Source organism: Chionomys nivalis, chromosome 16, assembly GCF_950005125.1.
Source record: "Chionomys nivalis chromosome 16, mChiNiv1.1, whole genome shotgun sequence".
In the NCBI taxonomy this organism is placed as follows: domain Eukaryota; kingdom Metazoa; phylum Chordata; class Mammalia; order Rodentia; family Cricetidae; genus Chionomys; species Chionomys nivalis.
Genome location: NC_080101.1, coordinates 23,912,055 through 23,931,650, shown reverse-complemented (window position 1 = coordinate 23,931,650; position 19,596 = coordinate 23,912,055). Strand labels below are relative to the sequence as shown.

At 46.9% G+C, this 19,596-nt stretch overlaps 1 protein-coding gene across 1 annotated transcript in view; it reads right to left on the bottom strand.

Moving 5' to 3' along the window:
- Positions 1–19,596, bottom strand: part of Gabbr2 (gamma-aminobutyric acid type B receptor subunit 2) — a 343,542-nt gene that overhangs the window by 286,638 nt on the left and 37,308 nt on the right. The gene's annotated exons all lie outside the window — the stretch shown is intronic.

Below are 19,596 nucleotides of genomic sequence, written 5' to 3'. Positions count from 1 at the left end.
AGGTCGATGAGCTGGGGGAACCCGGAACGGCCTCGCCCAAGGGAGGCCCAGGGCGCTCAGAGGAGTCGTGAGGATGAAATTCATCAAGAAGCAGGGCTCCTCGGCACAGCCGCTTGGCACTCACGGCAGCCCTGGGAACAGTTCGGCTTCCTGGGCACGTTAAGTACCGGCCGCTTGACCACTCAACAAGTCCTTTATGCAGCTTTCCAACTCTCACACCAGAATAATATTAATGAAAGTTTCATGCCTGGAGAAGCCGTTCATCATGAACCAAGAGGGTGATGGTCAGGGTTCCTTTCAGCTCCAACCCGGATCTCCAAGCTTCCGGTTTCCTTCCCTCCTCCAATCAGCCACCTAGCCACCGAGGCTCAGCGCGCCCCCCCCCACACCACACACACACACACACACACACACACACACACACACACCCGCCTAACTACTCCTCCGGCCCCTGCTCAGACACCTAGTAGACCCCGTAGCTTCTCACTCAGCAGGACCAGACAACTGATTCCTCTGGGTCTCCACGCCTCCTCCAGGCAGTTTCCGCCTCCCACTTTCCTGCTTGGGCCCAAGAGTGTCCTGGAAGCTCAGTTAGGAACATGTCAGACGCTTACTCAGACCTGAAATGGCTCCCACGGCTCCGGGGTCAAGTGCAAATACAGCTGCCCCACAGCCAAGCTCCCCTGAGGTCTGGCCTAAGCCCAGCATCCTCCTGTTCTCCCATCTCTCTGCTTCCAATGCTCTTTCTTCCTGCTAGCCCAGAGGTCTCCAAACTATAGATCCCGCCCTGCTGGAGGCATGTAAAATTAATGTAGCAAGTAGAACAGGAGTTGGTTTTTTTTTTTTTTTTTTTTTTTGTTGTTGTTGTTGTTTTAATGCAGTGCTGTGTGCATAGAAAATGTTCACTTCATGGAAAGTCTGTCGTGAGTGTGTCTGTCTGTCTGTCTCCAGCTGCCACTGTTCATCCAAACACACATATTCTCCAAGCCTGTTCTGGCTGCTCTTCCAGAAGCAGACCTTGGGAGGAAAGTAACTTAGGAACTGACCCCATAAAGCATGACAAGGAAATGAGAAAAAGAGCTGGCCCAGGTGTGCAGCTGGGCAGGCTCCCGGGAGTTCAGTCCCTCTGGGATCCTTTGTCTATAGACTCCTATCAGGCACTGGGGGAGATCTTATAGTTGGAGAGGTTCAGGACAGGTTGGAAGCATAGAGTGTGCCCAAGGGCAAGGAGGTGGCCACTTCCACCAACAAGCGGGGTCTCCTCAAGGGGAGGACCAATCAGCTCACTAACTATATCTTTTCCTTCCTAGAACTGGATCCCATACTTTCCCGTGGGAAACAGCCCTTCCTCTGCCCTCAGTCTGCAGGCACTAGCAGCATCCCTGAGACTACATTATTACAGCAAAGCGACCTACTGAAATTCAACCTGAAGACTTGTATTTCCTTGCTGGTGTTGTTGAGAGCAGCTGGCTCTCCACTGGCCACCAAGAGAAGAAGAAAATTTTAGAGAACAGTCAACACAGAAGGGAAAAGGGAGAGGATGAATCCCTGGTAAGGATGCAAGCTGTGTGAACCCTTGGGCCAGTTGTCCCCCAGCCCCCAAAATAACCTGTTCTGAGACAGGCAGGTTTTTTTTTTCCTCTGAAGTTAGCTTGGCTCCAATTTCGGGCTCACATCCCAGAATCCCTGGTGGTTGCTCAGTTCTGCGCTGTCCATGGAGGGTGCATGAACCCTCTGTGTTGCCTGACTCTCAACACATTCCACCCAACATATTTTCCAGGACACTTCCATTCCTGGCACAGACACAGTGTCACCAATTCTGTACTTTTTTTTTTTTTTTTTTTTTTTTTTTACCAATTCTGTCATGACCAAAGTCTCCAGACTCCAAAGCAGAGATGCCCACATAGTGTGGTGACAGAGGAACAGAGGGTCCGAGGCTGAGAAAGGAGGCCAGGAGCCTGGTCGGCACTGTCTGGGTCAGTCTAAAAGGAATCCCAGGCTTGAACACAGGGACCTCAGAACATGACAGCGTATTAACCCAGTTTCAGCTCCAGAAAGGGCCCCTCATGCAGGATGGTTCTCCAGGTAGCATTGGCTGACCCAGTTCTGCCCTCTTGCTTGATCCCTTTCTCAAAAATAACTGTAGAATGTGCTGGAATATGGCATCCTGAGGAGGGAAGAGCTGTCAGAAGAGCCAAAACTGCAGCCCAGCATGGCATGTTGTTCCATCAGGGAGAACTAAGATGCCTCAGCTGCAAAACAGGATGAGCATGCGCCAATGACAGCCCATCCAGCCTGCCCTCGGGAAACTCAGTGAAGTCCCAGACTTCCATCATTCCTGCCACTTCTATAGAAAACCCTTTTCTGTAACCCTAATATCCTCACACTTGAATGGGGTGAGCAAAAAAGTGCTCAAAGCGCTGAGGGTACCCGACACAAAAGTGCTCAGAGCGCTGAGGGTACCTGACACAAAAGTGCTCAGAGTGCTGAGGGTACCCGAGAGCCGCAACATTCTAGCAGGCAACTGAGAACATTGTTGCCAAACCTGAGGAGGAATAGGGCCGACCTGTCACTCTGCATGAACGCAGTGCCACTGGCTATAGAAGCTGGCCCTGTGATCATCTCACTGAACAGAGATGAAGCTAGTGGTGGCACCCACCCTGCTACTGTGGGGTGGCTCAGCTGGAGGGCTCCCCGCACCCTCGGGCCTCCCGGGGAGGTGTTCTTATATTTATTTAGCATGTTAACCACAGATACGATTGAAGAGGTCCACCTCCCTGGGCCATCCTCATTAGGATGTTCTCCACCGGTGCGTTCTCCAGTGCTCAAGAGACCTTCACCTACTCCAAAGGTTTTCAGTGCTCCTGGGGACATCAAAGGCATGTTGCAGTCTTGTCTTGGACCAAGCCTGGGGTGAACATGATGCCTGGGTTCCTTGGGGAGTTCTTCTTGCTGCAACTAAGCATGTATCTTTAGCATCATGGAACCTTAAATTACGTCCACAGCAGTAATAATAACAGCAGATATGCTAGTAAACATTGCACAACCCCATCCTTCCACAGACTAGATCTGGGAGGTGAACACCATTATCGCCCTTGGTTGACAGATGAAGAACGGCAACAGAAGAGTCAAGAACTCAAGCCGTGCGCAGTGTGCATGCCAGTAACCCTCACATTTTGGAGGTGGAAGCAGTAAGGCCAGGAGGTAGGGACTAACCTTGACTACTCAGAGAGCTCAAGGCTAGCCCTAGGACACATGAGAGCCAGTCTCAAATAAACAACAACAACAACAATAACAACAACATATCTCACACACCACCACCACCACCACCCGCAAATGAGTAGATTCAGTCTAGTGAATTGATGACTGCAATAGTTCCCCTGGGCAGGAAAGGGTTAACACGGCATGTCTGAAGTTGTAAGCTGTATCCACAGGAAGGCCTATGGGAAAGGCTTCAGCCCCAGAACCTGGATTTAAGATTCCTCTTGCTCCCTGTAATACAGACAGCATGGCTTAACCTAAGCACCTCCTTCCTTCTGCTCAGGTAGAATACTGCAGCAGGCTAGGCAGAGAGCACCTTGGTGACCAGCCCTGGCAGACACCCAGGATACTGGACCTCTAATGAGCTTTCCCAGGAGAACACATGGGACATGTTCTGTCACAGTATGCTGCTAGGGGAACTACATGTGTCCTGTGTGATTCCTCCAGGAGAGGCCTTGCACCTGGACTCCTCAGGATTCTGCCACATGTCTGTCCCTATGGCTGATCTTCCTCTGTGCCTTTTTCCTGTCATGCATTGCAGATGTAAAACACAAGCAGATGCTGATGTCTGAGTCCCCCTAGAAAAAATATGAAACCTGGACTTGGGGACCCTGACATATCCCCAGACATCCTAAAGCTGACATGTGAAAGACTCTCTCTCTCTCTCTCTCTCTCTCTCTCTCTCTCTCTCCCCCACGTCAGTTCAGCTGGTCTGGTTCTCTCTCTCTCTCTTTCTCTCTCTCTCTCTCTCTCTCTGTGTGTGTGTATGTATGTGCACGCACGTGTGTGCATATGCACACTAGGAATCCAAACTAGGCCTCAAGTGTACTAGGCAAGCCCCGTGCCACCAAGCTGTATCTCCAGCGTTCTGTCACTCTTCACTGAGGTATGACTCACTAAAATGCCTTGGATGGTCTTGAACCAGTAATTCTGCTTTGGTCCCCGAATATCTGGGATTATTGGCATGTGCCTCCTCATCCAGCTGGCCCTGAGATGACATTTGCCTCAGATTCTTGCTCACAGGTCATGTAAAATTACCTCTCTGGTATGGCAGTGTACCTTGAAGTGGGTTGCCTAGCACTGGGTTGGGTCAGGAGTCAAGGGCCACGGGGTTGCTGGGGAAGCCTTCAGGAGGGTTCTCTCATAACCCCTCCAGTCACAAGCAGCAGAAGTAGCCCATCCTCCACCAGCCAGACCTGCAGTGCTGTATTTATTCATAGGGAAACTGAGATTCGGGCTGGTCGGCCTAGGTCACTTGACATCACTTCCGGAACTCACCATTGACCTATCCCAGATACTACAGCCTGAGGAGATACAAAAACCTCCTGTGACAGGGGACAAACACAGGCCAGAGGCTTAGTTGTAAGCGATACAGGTATGGTCCCTATTCTGTGGTGCCTACACCTAAGAGGAAGCTTAGGGACTGAACTGACCTTCCTGGAAATGCTTAGCATGCAGGGCGGTTTACCCCTGCCTTCCAGCACCTGCCACAAACCTGACCACGCTGGGCAAGCATCCTCCAGCACTATTTCTTCCTCGGCTTCCCTCTCTGCTCCATCGTTCTTCAGAGAAAGCACATCCCAGGAGGATGTAATGGCTCTGGAAACAGATGGCCTCGGTCCTGATCTCAGCTCTACCCACTAGCTCTGGGTTTCTGGCGAGTTCTGTGAGCCTGCTGTTCTCATGTGTGAATTTTAGGGGTCTGGAGACGACCTGAATCTGCACCTGTCTCTAGCCTGGCGCAGTGGGTTGTGCCCTACGCCCTGGATGCTGAGGGCCAACTGTACCACTTATGAATAGGCCACCTACTTTCCACCAACAGGAGGGAGAACGAGGTTAATTACACCGGGAAGAAGTACAAGAGGGTAATAAGGTCTCCGGTCGCATCTTTTGTTCACAAGTTAAATAAATGTAAAAGCTATTGCCCAGGAGATGGGGAGATTTTGACCTCCTTACCTTGAGTGCATGGTGCTTAGTCACCAAAAAGACCCAGCTACTCATGCACCGCTCCGCTTAGGCAAGAATAAAAATCATTTTTACATATCAATGGGAACCTACATTATTGAATGTTGGGGCTTTTGTTTTTTCCTCAGGCAAATTCAGAGCAACGGAGAATACCACTCCCAACAGTTGGGCACCCAAATCCAAGACTCTTTTCTGAGGCCTCCCGAGCCGTTTCTGTTCTGCAGGATGCCATTCCAACACTTAGCCGAGTGGAAAGATGCATCTGTTGGTCTCCACATTGCCCTTACGGTTGCTGCTGTAGGGAAGGGTGACAATGGTGATGCCTCCTGACCCAGGTGGCCCTCCTCCGCCCCTGTCAGGGAGGAACCTGAATTGAGAAAACATCTCCATAAGACCCAGCTGTAAGGCATTTTCTTAATTAGTTATTGATGGGGCAGGGCCCAGTCCATGGTGGGTGGGGCCATCCCTGGGCTGGTAGTCCTGGGTTCTATAAGAAAGCAGGCTGATCAAGCTATGTAGAGCAGGCTGATAAACAGCACCTTTCTGTGACCTCTGCATCAGCCCCTGCCTCCAGGTTCCTGCCCTGCATGAGTTCCTGTTCTGACTTCCTTTAATGGTTAACAGTGATACAGAAGTGTAAGCCCAATAAACCCTTTCTTCCCCAACTTACATTTTAGTCACTGTGTTTCATCACAGCAATAGTGATCCTAAGTAAGACACCAGCCTACAGCACGGTGCCATTGGGAGCAGGGCCTTGAAGTCTGAGTTTAGCAAGACCGCTCTCCCCACTAGACTTCATCTGGTATCCGGACATAGACCAGCTAGTTCAGACCAGCTCTAAGCTCTTTTAAGAGTTGCTGCTCTACTTTCTGGAGGATGGGCCTCAGCCAATGGACATCGACATCACTCCCCATCCTCCAGGCCCTCGGTTCTTTTCTGTTTTCATCAGTGTGGGTCTTTTCAAACGGGTCCCACAGTCCTATCTGCTCACATGCATCAGCAGAGGGAGGATTGGGAGAGCAAAGCAAAGTCCACCTCCACCTGCAAGGGTCCAGGAAAAGTGATGGATGTCTCAGAATCCAGGTCAATTTCAAAGGCAGATTTCTCCTGATTCATCTCTCGGTGAAGAGAGGGCAGGGCTGGGAGGGTTTCATTTAAATCTCAGCGACTTAGCTCATCAGTCAGGAGGACTCAATTTGACCAATTTTTCTCCAACAAAAGATGTGTTCTTTTTCCAGAAATATAACCTTAAAGCCTCCTTTATAGCTCAGAGTCAAATGTAGCTCCTTTTGTTGTTGTTAAAGGAAAAGAAGGTGATTTTTTATTAGAATTCAAGCATTCTGAAAATTCAAAGCTGAAAGCCTCAGTGATCATCTAATGTTCCACAATCAGGCCCCCCAGAGGCAGCAAGTGACCTTCTGAGGTCACCCTGAGAGGGTTGGTAGGCAGGAGACACCTACTCTAGGCCCCAAGACGGTCTTTTTTTACCCCACCCAGCTGCTTCATTCTGTCCTTCCTAGAATCCCGCAGCTCTGGCAGAACCCTGACCACACTTCATTGTCCTATTACCCAAGAGCACCTGGGATGCACAGACAGCAGAGAAAGATGGAAATAGGTAACTCAAGGTCCCCAGCCCACGGCCGAGGTTCCCTTTAATTGGCCATAAGACTCTCAGCCTAAAAGTGCAACAAGAAACACAGACAGAGCCACAAACAGAGAGTCTGGATTCCTAGCCTCCAGCTCTGCTCTGCTAAAAAGGTACTGCCATATTTCAAAAGCATATACGAACTTTACAACCAAAAGAATGCATGATGAAGCCCTCGGCAAAGGTCATGTTGAGGTTGAGCAAAAAGACAGGGCAGTCATTCTCCTTGCTCTGTTTCTGCTAAATATCCATCACTGGTGCTTTCTAACAAAGAGCCTCTTGGACACATTAACAAAAGTACAATCGTGAGAGGAATTCACACACATCTGTATTTTTACTGACATCATCAAGCACTCTGGGGGCCTCACCTGCTGTCATCTCTGGAAGTCCACAGGTATGGCCCCATAGCATCACCTCTTTCAGTAGAGTTTCATTTTTTTTTCTTTTTTTCCGGTAGTAAGGATTGAACCTGGGGCCTTATGAATGCCAGGAAAGTGTTCTACCACTGAGCTCCATCCCTAGCTCTTTCTCGGAACTTCTGTTTTGAAGCAGGGGCTCACTAAGTAGCCCAGGCTGGCCTCAAACTTGCAATCTTCCTGCCTCAGCCCCCTAAATAGCTGGATGACAAAAATAGTACCCCTAAAACCGGTGATGGTGGAGGGGGTTTCCAGCTTCATTTTTTTTCACTTATATTTGCTCACTTTCTGGTTTTCACATGCATGAGTTCTACATCCCCGTGAATCACAACCACTACATTTTTCTTGAAGAACAAGCACCCAGCTGGAGGGACAGTGTAGAATTATGACCCCAGGCTGCGTGGGAAGGGTTTTGCTTCTACCACCTTCTTGCTGGGCTGCTGAGACTCTCTTCTGTGAATCTGCCTCCTGCCTTACGTAGAGATTCAAAGGGCAGTCCCCACCTCACAGGGTTAACCCCGGTTTCTAGTTTTTTTTTTTTTTTTAAAGAACTTAGATTCATACCTAGCGCCAAATGAGCACAATATAATTGACAAATTTTAAAATACCATTGTTAGCCTGGAAGTTAATGAGGTCACCAATAAAATCCCAGAGAGAGAGGAACACTCCAAGACGGATGACCCAGTTTCATCAACAAATAAATTACAAGGAGGAAGAAAAAGAGAGAGGGAGAAGGAAGAAGGAGGTGGGGAGGGAACCTCTAGACTAGAGGATTCTTAAGAGAAGTGTGTGCTCTGTGCTCACAGAGACGTTAGTCACAAAAGCCAAGGGGGAGAAAGGACAGAAGTGCCTGTGGGCAGATGAGAGGGTGAGCGGGAGGTGACGCATACACACCACGGAATACCGCCACGTCTTTAAAAGACAGAACTGTATATGTTTGCATGGTACATGTGTGTGCTCACCCCTGTGTGGTCATGTAGGAGCCAGAGGTCAAAGACTCAACCTTATTTTTTGACACAGGGTCTCTTACTGAACATTAATCTTGCATTTTGGCAAGCCTGACTGGCCAGCAAGCCCCTGGGATCCACCTTGCCAGCACACATTACCACCACAGCCGCCCTTTCTGGGGAACTCAAATCCTCATGTGCATGTAGCAGGTGCTTTACCCACTGAGCCGTTTCCCTACCCCAAGAGGAGGGAATTCTGAAACACATCACACCGTCTCAACCTGATAGCTGTATTGCATTTGTTGCTGTTTGTCTGCTTGTTTGTTTCATTTTGTTTCTGTTTTCTCAAAACAGGGTTTCTCTGTATAATGGCTCTGACCATCCTAGAACTCACTTTGTAGACTGGACTTTGAAGTCCCAGAGATTCTCCTGCTTCTGCCTCCCAAGTGCTGGAATTAAAGGCATGCATCACCACCGGGTGGCACGACCTTGCTACATTAAGGAGGTCTTGGTTTACAGAAAGTGTTGAAATAGTCAAGTCATAGAGAAAGAAGTGGAATGAAGGCTGCCCTGTTGTGGCAGGGGGCAGGTGGGGTAAAAAATGGGGTGTTAGTCCTGGTGCTGTGGGGATGAAGCATTGGAAGTTAGCACACAGAGAGTAAAGGGTTTCAGACTGCAATGATGGACGTTCTAGAGACCGGTGACAGTGACGGTGGCACAATAATATGAATGGACTTAATGGCCATCATTAATGGAACTCACTAGAGTGATTAAAATCGTAAACTTTATGTTCGTGAATTTTACCTTAATTTTTTAAAAGATGTTTAAAACATCTATCAACTACCCCACAAGGTATGGATCTGAGTCAAGAAGCAAACTTAAGAAAGTGTGGCCTGTTTGACACAACCAGAAATTCAAATCTTGACTGGCCATTTTACCATAGTAAAGACCGGTGTGGATTTTTTCTGCAAGATGTCATGGTGGTTTTTAAGAGGCCCGTATCTTCTGGGGATACACATGGAAATATCCACAGACAAAACTGTATCGAGTGTGGCACTGACTTCAAGATAAAAAGGGTATGTAAGAAGCAGGAGACACAAGATTAACCGGGAATTGATGTTGCAACCGGCTCATGAGCACCTGGAGGGTCCTTCTGCTGTTCTATTGCTTGTGGGTTTCTTTAACAAAATAAAGGCAGACTGTAACCATTGCAGAAAAGGCTGTTAGAGGATATGTATAGTATCTGTGCTCTGCGGCCAGGTGCAGATGCTGACAGACGCTGATGGCTACTTCTCAGCTCGGCCTGTTCTGTTCCCCTCCCTTCCCTCTCATCCCTCTGCACACTCTTGCATCCAGTGCAGATTGCTTTCCTATTGCTCAGGCATTGGAGCAGACTGCCTCACCCTGACAGCCAATGTCTCGGCAGAACCACCTGCTATTCCGTCAGTGGCTGAAGTCAAGAGCAATAGACCGGGACTTCCCCCATGCACCTGTGGACCTGTGGGTAGAGTTCTCCTCTCCCTCCTCCGGAGGCAGACCTGGAGGGAATGTGACAGACGCAGGCACCAGGTGCAGAGGGATCCAGGACACTTTACATGGTACCTGGCTGTTTCTATCAGGCCCACCACAGTACCTGGTAAGAATGGGCACCAGCTGTTTGTGGATATTCATGCATGTTACCCCCCCCCACACACACACACACTCACTTACACACACACATGCACTGTTGGTCGGCATTCCTCAGGAGCATCCACACCCATCCTGAGTCGCTGAGAAGCGGGCATTAGACAGAAGGACACTGCAAACCAGACTATAAATCCACCTATGAGTCCCCAGGGTGCAATGTGACCTGAGCAAGCCACTTACACCCTAGGTGCGTCATGTCACTCACAGATGAAACAGGAAAAAGAATAGACACACCCCACTGAAGGGTGGGGGGATAAAGCGCAGGAATTATGCAGACAGTGTCTGACATGCCATGTGAGTACAGGGACCGGCCTCAGTTTCTCCAGGTACTAAAGGTTGGTGCTGTGCACTGATTGCCTTCCTTTCTCATTTGCTAGAAAGATGCTGTTAGCTATTCATGATGCTGGTCATTATCATGCTGTGAGAAGACATAGAGAGACTTGAAGTACATGTGTGTGTGCTCATTCTCACGTGCTCATGTAAACTTGTATATGTGTCTGCCTCCACACTGAAAGCCTCTAGGGAGTCTCTTTGGCATGTCAGCGAGAGGTTGTGTTTCAGCTGTATGGACAGGGGGGAATGTATGGACAGGGGAAGTTAGAGACCTCTCTATTTCTATGCTGAGCTCTCCCCACCCCAAGACAGAGTCTCACAATGTAGCCCTCCCTGGCTTGGAACTTGCCATGCAGAGAGGCTGGCCTGGGAACTTGGGAACTTACATTTCTGTATACCTTGCTTTCTCATTGAATTTGTCTTTTCAGCGAGTGTGCAAGGTGGGTTCTGTTGATGTGCTGTATTGGTACCAGTGTGCAAGGTGGGTTCTGATGATGTGCTGTATTAGTACCAATGTTCATTGCTCTCAGCCATGCATTTAAAAATGAAGTTCCAGGTGTTATCCCTGAGGCTGCAGGCCTGGTACAATTTAGAAGAAGTTGAGGAATTCTGCAGTGGTCCATGCAGCAGCTGCCCCAGTCCACCCTAGTCAGCATCCCTGGGCCCTGCCCTGGTGGCTTCTGAAGGCACCTAGGCTTGGGAAACTCAGCTCCTGGGAAGCACAAAGGTAAGCCCAGACCCTGAGATCCTGGCTGTACTGTAAAGGTCAAATAGTGGCTGCTCTTTTGATCTCTGGGGCTGAGAGAGGACCGTCCACCCAACCCATGCAGCTGAGGAGAGAGTAAGACTCGCATTTAGGATGCCCTTCATAGATAAATAAGTAAATTAATAATCACAGTACATCCAGATGCTAGAATATTAGTCACTGTTTGAAAGGAATGAACTAGGGGCGGGAGAGCTGGCTCAGTGGTTAAGAGAACTTCCAGAGGACCTGAGTTCAATTCCCAACACCTACAAGATGGCTCATAACCATCTGCAACTCCAGTTCCAGGGGACTTGATGCCCTCTTCTGGCCTTCAGGGGCACTGCACACATATGGGACACAGATTATCAGGAGGATAAACTAGCTACACATAAAATAAAAATAAGTAAATCTTTTAAAGGGCATGAACTGTAAAGAAATAAGTATGGAAGTTGATCATAAAATTTCCATACCCTGATACCATCTTTACCTCTCCTGAGCATCTACCAGAAGGAATCTAAATCAGTGTACTGCAGAGACAGATACTTGTACAGCCATGTTTAATGTGGCACTGCTCACAATCTGCAAGTTAGGGAATCAGCCTTTGTCCCCAAAGAGATAAATAAGATAAGAAACTGGAATATGTATATGGAATATATATATATATCACATAAATATCCATATATAAGTATATATGATATATATAGGAAGGAGGAAGGGAAGAAATAAAGAAAAAAGGAAAAAGAAATAAAGAATAGGAAGAAAAAGAAAAAAAAGAAGGGAGGGAGGAAGGAAGAAAGGAAGGAAGGAAGAGCAAGTGAGCCAAACCCCAAATCAGTAAGAAAAATAAATAATCAAGATCAGGGTAGAAGTTAATGAAATGAAAGCTAAAAATGTTACAAAATAAATCAACAAGACAAAGTTTGTTCTTTAAAAGGGTAAGATGGACAAACTCATCCAACTAAGAGGAGAGAGAGACCCAAATTATAAAATTAGAGATGAAAAAGTGACCATTGCAAGACACCAATGAAATTCAATAAATTATTAGAATATGCCTTAAAAGTATATATCCCATCAAAACAAAAGATCCAAAAGAAGTGGAAAAGTCCAGGTCCTGATGGATGCTCTGTGGGAAGCTACCAGACCCTTAAAAAAAAACACAACAGCACTTCTCTCACTATTCTATACCAGGAAAGGAAAGAACACACCAAGCTCTTCTCCTGGGGCCAGAGTCAGCTTAGTCCCACACACAGGTGAGGATGCAGAAAACAAAAAGAATTATGGACCAATCTCCCCGATACACAGATGCAGAAGTTCCCAATAATATAATCACACACTGAATTCAAGAATACATCAAAAGATCATTCATAACGGATCCAACTGGCTTTATTCCAGAGATGCATAAATGGCTCAACATATGCAAATCAATCAATGGGATACATCATATAAATGAACTCAAGGAACGAAACCACGTGATCTTCTCCCCAGTTGCCGAAAAGGCTGTTGACAAATCCAGCATCCTTTTGTGATAAAGGTCCTGACAAAACTAGGAGCGGAGGAGACATATCTCAACATGACAAAAGCTGCATACAACAATAACTAACATGATGCTCCGTGAGGGGAAACTGAAAGTATTTCCATTAAACTCACTGAACAAGACACAGGCGTCCACTTCCTATACTCTTATTCAGTCTGGTGCTGGCGGGAAGTCTTAGCCAAGCACTAAGTCAAGAGATGCAGATAAAAGGGATGCAGATAGAAAAGGAAAGAGCCAGGGCATCCTTATTTGCAGATGATGATTCTATACACGAGAGACCCTGCAGACTCCACCAGCAAACTTAGAGCTGGTGATGAACAGTTTCAGCGAAGTGGCAGGGAACAAAATTAACATACAAATGAGTATCCTTCAGAAACAACACTGACAAACATACTGAGAAAGAAACCAGGGACACGATCTCACGCATAATTGCTTCAAAACATAATAATAAAACAGAATTCTTGCGAATAAATCTAACCAAGGAAGTAAAAGACCTGAGCAATTAAAACTTTCAAGTATCCAAGAAAGGCTGGGTCTGGAGATGCACATCTTCAATCCCAGCACTTGGGAGGCAGAAGGACATCTGTGAGTTTGAGACCAACCTGGTCCATGTATGGTGAACTCCAGACCAGCCAGGGCTACATAGTATATAGTAGTGGGGGAAAAAACAAGAAAAAATTAGAAGACACTAGGAGATTAAAGACTTCCCATGCTTATGGATGGAAGAATTAATTGTGAAAATAACTATCTTACCAAAAGCAATCTATAGATCCAAGGCAATCCTCATCAAAATTTCTATGTCATTCTTCTGGGAAATGAGAAAATAATCTTAAAGTTCATAGATAAGCACTAAAGACCTTGAATAGACAAAGTAGTCCCTAGTGGCGGTGGTGACGATGATGATGATGCCAGAGGTGTCACTGTAGCTGATTTCAAGTTATGCTAAGGGCCTGGGAACAAAGGATGAAGCTGGTTCAAGACAGACATGTAGATCAATGGAGCAAACAGAAGAGCCAGATCTAAACCCATGCAGCTCCAGACACGTGACTTTTTACAAAGCTGCTAACAGTATACATTACAGAAAGAACAGCTTCTTCAACACAAGGTGCCAGGAAACCTAGGTATCTGAGTATAGCAAAATGAAACTAAATCCCTGTCTCTCACCCTGCATAAAACCCAACTTCACACGGATCCAAGACCTTAATGTAAGACCCGGAACTCTGAAACCATTAGAGGAAAAATATGAATACTTCAAGATGTTGGCGTAATCAAGGACCTCCTGCACAGAGCCTCAGCCATTCAGGAAATGAAACCAGCAGCCAACAAATGGGACCTCATGAAATTACGAAGTGTCAGTACAGCAAAGGAAACAATTAAGTACAGAAACTGCCTCCAATCTAATATTTGCCGGCCGTACATCTCATAGAGGACTGATAACTAGAGGATATAAGTATCAAACAATCAAGCCAATCAATAAATTGATAACTAAACGAACAGGCAGTGAAAGATGAAATATAAGGTTAGACGTTACTAGTTACCTGAGAAATGCAAATTAAAACTACTTTGAGATTCTACGACATCCCAGTTAGAATGAAAGTCATTCAGAACAAAAACCAAGCAAATTCTGGTGAGGATGTAGACAAAAGGGGAGCCTATTACCCTGTTTGTGGGAATGCAAATTTTCCAACCTCTGTGGAAATCACGAAGGATGTTTCTCAAGAAACTAGACCTAGACCTACCATGTGACCCAAATCCACCACTCCTGGGTGATTGTTCACCCCAAGGCTCCAAGTCAACACATTACACATTTGCACAAGTGTGTTCACTACAGCGTGTTTACAGAGCGAAGTTACGGAACCAGCCTAGGCGTCCATCAGCAGAGGAAGGAATGCTGGAAATGTGGTGTATATACGCCCTGGCCTGTTTTTCAGTCATAAGAAAGAAGTCATGCTATTTGTAGGAAAATGAGTATAACTGGAGATCATCATATAAGCAGTTAGGCCAGTCTCAGAAAGACAAATATTGTATGTTCCTCTTGTTTGTGATCCCTAGATTCTGTATAGTCACATAAAATCATATATATTCATATATACATAGTGGCATTTCTATTGTATTTTAATAAATAAAGCTTGCCTGGGGATCGGGAGAGTAAAACAACCACACTGGTCAGCCTTACTACCAGGCAGTGGTAACACACACCTTTAATCCCAGTAGCCACACTAGTTACCATAGAAACCAGATGATAGGTCTACAAGAGCTAGTTCCAGGACAGACTCCAAAGCTACAGAGAAACCCTGTCTCAAAAAAAAAAAAAGAAACCAGATGATACATGACTTTAATCCCAATGGTGCACACCTTTAATCCCAGAACTAGAGAAGATTATAAAATGGGAGGAGACAGCTCTCACACACAGTCTCGTTCTGAGATTCCTGGAGGCAGGAACATCTTTTTTGGTCTGAGGCTGAGGTAAGAGCCAGTGGTTGTCTGCCTTACTTTATGGATCTTCAGGTTGACCTCAATTTCTCTGAGTTTTCATTGATCATGCTTCATATATATATGTATATATATGTACAGATACATATATATACACACACATATATATGTTTGACATGAAGATTCATGTGAAACTCTCTAGGGAACAAGGACTCATGGGAGGGGGAGGGGGAATATGACCAGCACATAATATATACCTATAAGAAAATCTAAAATAAAAAAAAAAGCTGTAGGTTCAACAGTCTAAAAGACAAGTGTATATTTTCTCTCACTATGGATTCTAGATGTTTTAATAAGTAAGATATGAAGGTAGAGGAAAGACTATGCGGGAAGAAGAAGGGAGCAGCGGGAAGATGTTGGCGGTGAAAGAGGGTAACAGGAAGAATATGACTGACCTGTCATATACGTGTGTGATGACATCACAATGAAACCCATTGTACTATATAACTAACATATGTTAGTTTTTAAAAAGAAGATAGACATGATGGTGCAGTCCTGTGATTCTGGGTACTCAGGAAGCAGAAGTAGGAAGATCACAAGTTTAAGCCCTATCTGGGCTACGGAACGGGCACAAGACTAGCCAGCCTAGGCAACTTAGCTAGACCCAGTCCTAAAATTGAAGGGTTCTGGCAATGCAGTGATAGCTTGGTAGTAAAGCGTTTGCCTAACATGAAGAAGGTCCTGGGTTAAATCCCCAGCCCTGCAAATGACAATAATACAAAATGACACATAAGCCGTGAGTCACAGGCAAACACAGAAGGCATCACTTGCCACCTACAGGTTAAGGGAGTCAGGCTGAAGCCCACCTACACAGGATTCCAGCCGCGCTACTTTATGGAAGAGGCCAAACTCGGGATTCAGTGGAGAACCAGTGGCTTCCAGAGTTGGAGGGATAAAGAGAGGGGACAGAGGCATGTGGGAGCAGGGAAGCTCTCAAGCGTGATGCTGTAACAGCAAGCAGGTATCCTAATGCTTTTGTCCAAGCCCACAGAATGTGGAGTGGGAGAGTGACCTTGATCACTAACTATGGGCATTGGGGATAAAGGAAGTGTCAAAGGAGGGTCCTCGTTGTTACTAATATACTACTTCGGTCCTGATGTTAAAGATGCAGAAGCATGAAGAGGAGGCACGTGGCCCTCTCTCAGTGTTTCTGTGAGTAACTTCTGCACGAAAACAAATTTTAAATGGGGAGGGAGATCCAGAGGCAAGCACCTAGAGAGCAGGAGCTGGCAGGAAGAGCTGACAGTGACATCTGAGCATACATGAAGACTTGGATCTGTGGTCTGAGGACAGTAGGAAGGCAAGGGGTTCTGAGCATTAGGAAGAGCACAAATCGAGCCCAGGAGAGGACAGAGGAGTGGGACTGGGTACAGAGACACTGGGAAATTGGTGCAGTTCCAGAAGGCTGGCTGGGTGAGACGATGGTGGACCAGCCAGGCTGAGGGTGGAGGCCAGAGGACTCAGATTCAGGAGGTACAAGGGTGGGTATGGCAGCAGGCAGGCACAGGGGTTGTGTTTGACCTCTAGGTTTCTAGCTTGCAAAAATGCATGGGTGACAGGAACACAGACTGAGAGGGGGAGCCCTGAAGCAAGTGTAGGACCTGGAACAGAGCTCACGCCTCAGGAGCCACACCCAAATGGTGTCGCTGAGGGCTAAGCCCAGCCTGGTGTGCTGTCTTATTATAAAGTGTGGTGGTGGGGGGGCAGTTGAGTTGATATTTTGAGTAATAAGTGGGCAAGTGCTTCAACATTTAATTTGTATGTCAGTAGTTTCAAAACTCATTTTAAAACCTCTCTATAATTTTACCAGGTTTATGTACACTGACATTATAACACCCGAATTATTTCTGATCTAAAAATAATCATCCCGTATGTTGCTTTGCCTGAAAAAGTATTGAGAGAAGTTACTGGCAAAGAATCTTTTTTTCACTGCCAGGGCGCTGTAAGCCAGTTACCAGTTGTGCCTCCCTCGTCCTACCTAATTTTAAGCCCAGGAATAGGACCACTCTGCTAGCTGTTTAGGAACAGGGCAGGGGGTGAGGCAGGAGTGTCACCCTCTGACGGTGACAGGACGACCTGTGGGACAGTTCAGATGAGGAGAGCACGGTCTGTGCGAGCTGGCAGCGGTGTGAGCGGGCAGGCAAGAGCCAAGTCCTTAAGTGGCAACCAGAGGCCACGAACTGCTGGCCCTTAGCAGATTCAAGCTTACCATATATTTCATTTGATACACACAGAGATTTTTTTTTTCTTTCAACTAAACCAATATTTAAAACATAAGATCCTGGCTTCAGCGGCTCTATTCGGATGGGTTGCCTCTCACTGTGGTCAGCTGAGCCACCGTGGTCCGTTTTTGGTGGGAAGGTCTGTCTCCTCCACCCCCCACGTCTCACGCCTCCAGCTCTACAAGCCCACCAGCTCAGGGCCATCTGATTTGGGTCACTGCAGCCAACGAAGGTTTGTTTTTCTTATGGTGAAGAAATATTTCTCTCTGGCCATGTCGCCAGAGGAGAAAAGTAACACCCAAATCAAGATCTGTATCTCTAAGAGGAATCGAGCAGATTCCACACAGCATTAAAACCTTCTTCAACTGCTGCCCCACATAAAGTCCCGGCCAGCTCTCTGCATGCCCACATATGATCCGCCTGGCCCCGCCTCCCCAGATGCCCTGGGTGCTGCGGGTTCTCAAGGTACTCAGTCAGCCCCAGGTCCAACACAAGAGGGCCCAGTTCAGGGATAAGGGGTATGAATGAGACATAGCCACAACTAAGGACCACATTTCGGAACTGGAAACAGGTTCCAGGATGAGGCCAGCTGGGCAGAACGGACAGTAACAGCTCCGATAGTGACAGTCGCGAACAACCTTGACTATGCGGACTGTGACCAAGAGGCAAGCCAGATGCTTTACACACACATCTCACAGATCTGAGGCTCAGACTTCAGTCATTCACCCCATAGAAAGTGGAGGTGCAAAAGCCAGGACTCCAAGCGCACACCCATAGTGATTTCTACCAGAGATACATATAACAATCAAGACGATAATTATAGACATATCTGGTCACGGTCCCTGAAGACTCTAACTGGGTAAGTCCTGGAGTCTTTGTTTTGTTTTTTTTTTTTTAAAAAAAAAAGCTCCCTGGTTACTGCATTCTCACAGCCTCTGGGGAGAGGCACCTGCCCCCATAGACAAAAGTTTCTCTAGCCATTCACTCAGGCAACCCTCCAAAGGTCACACCATCTGCCACACACACACACACACAAAAGCAGTCCTTAATCAGGGTGGCAGCCTCAAAGATGGCTCTCCTCAAAGCCCAGCCGTAGCATCCTTAGAGGCCAGCCTTCTCCCAAGAGCTATGTGTGCAGAGTGTTTTGCTCTAGCTTTTCCTAAGGGAAACAGTACTGAAACAGAGACTGAGGGGGACCATGGAACCTCATCCAGGTCTTGGAGCAGCGGTTGGCGTTCATTTTGATCATCAGTCTCAGATCATGATCATCACCACAAATCTTAGGACCCAGTTCACTCACTGACCCAGAAGACCAAATCGGAACCAAACAAGAAACAAGGAGGAAGTAGGATTCTGGGCAGCAGGTGGCTCCTAAGTCCCTGCTCATGACAGCTGTCAGACACACTCAAAGTCCGCTTGCCCTCTTCTGGCAAAATTCTTCAAGGTTACATGAAAAATTTACTTGGCCAACCTTAGCAGCAATACTATCTCAACTAAGAAAAGGGGTTCTAGTCTCCAGGAGCCTGGGTGAAATGGATGGTGATCTGTTCTTACCTTGATCACTAAATGCTCAGAGTCAAGTTTCTGATCTGCTTTTTAGCAACCCATCAAGGCCTTCTGTGCGGTGATATTTTGTTTGTGCTCTAACAAATAAAGCTTGCCTGAAGATCAGAGTGTGGGACAAGCCACTAGTTAGCCATAGAGGCCAGGCAATTGTGGCACACACCTTTAATTCCAGCACTCGGAAGGCAGAGGCAGATGGATCTCTGTGAGTTCAAGGCTACCCTGTGCTACACTAGATTGATCTAGTCTCAAAGAGAAACAGAGCCGGGTGGTGGTGGCTCACACCTTTAATCCCAGTATTTGGGAGTCCTCTGCCCTTAATCCCAACACTAGGGAGGTGGAGACAGGAAGGCATATGGTTGTGTGAAGACAGGAATCTAAGGCAGGAGGAGACAGGAGCACAAGGCATTCCATCTGGGGACTTACAGAGACAGGATACCCCATTCGGTCTGAGGATTTCGTAGAGGTAAGAACTAGTGGCTGGCTGCTCTGCTTCTCTGATCTTTCAACTTTCACGCTAATATCTGACTCCAGGCTTTTATTGATTATGACTAATTAGATTCACGCTATGCTCTGAATACGTGTCTCCACACCCATGCCACTCCTCTGTTCCCACACTTGACAGCCCTCCAGCTGACCTGTTCATCGGAAGCACTGTCCTATGGGATGTTTATAATGTTCCGTTTGTTTGTTTTACACGTTCGCATTATTTTAGTTACTAAAAAAAATTTGGGTCAGCAAACTCTTTTTCTGTAAAGGCCCAGATCGTAATATTTTATCCTTTGC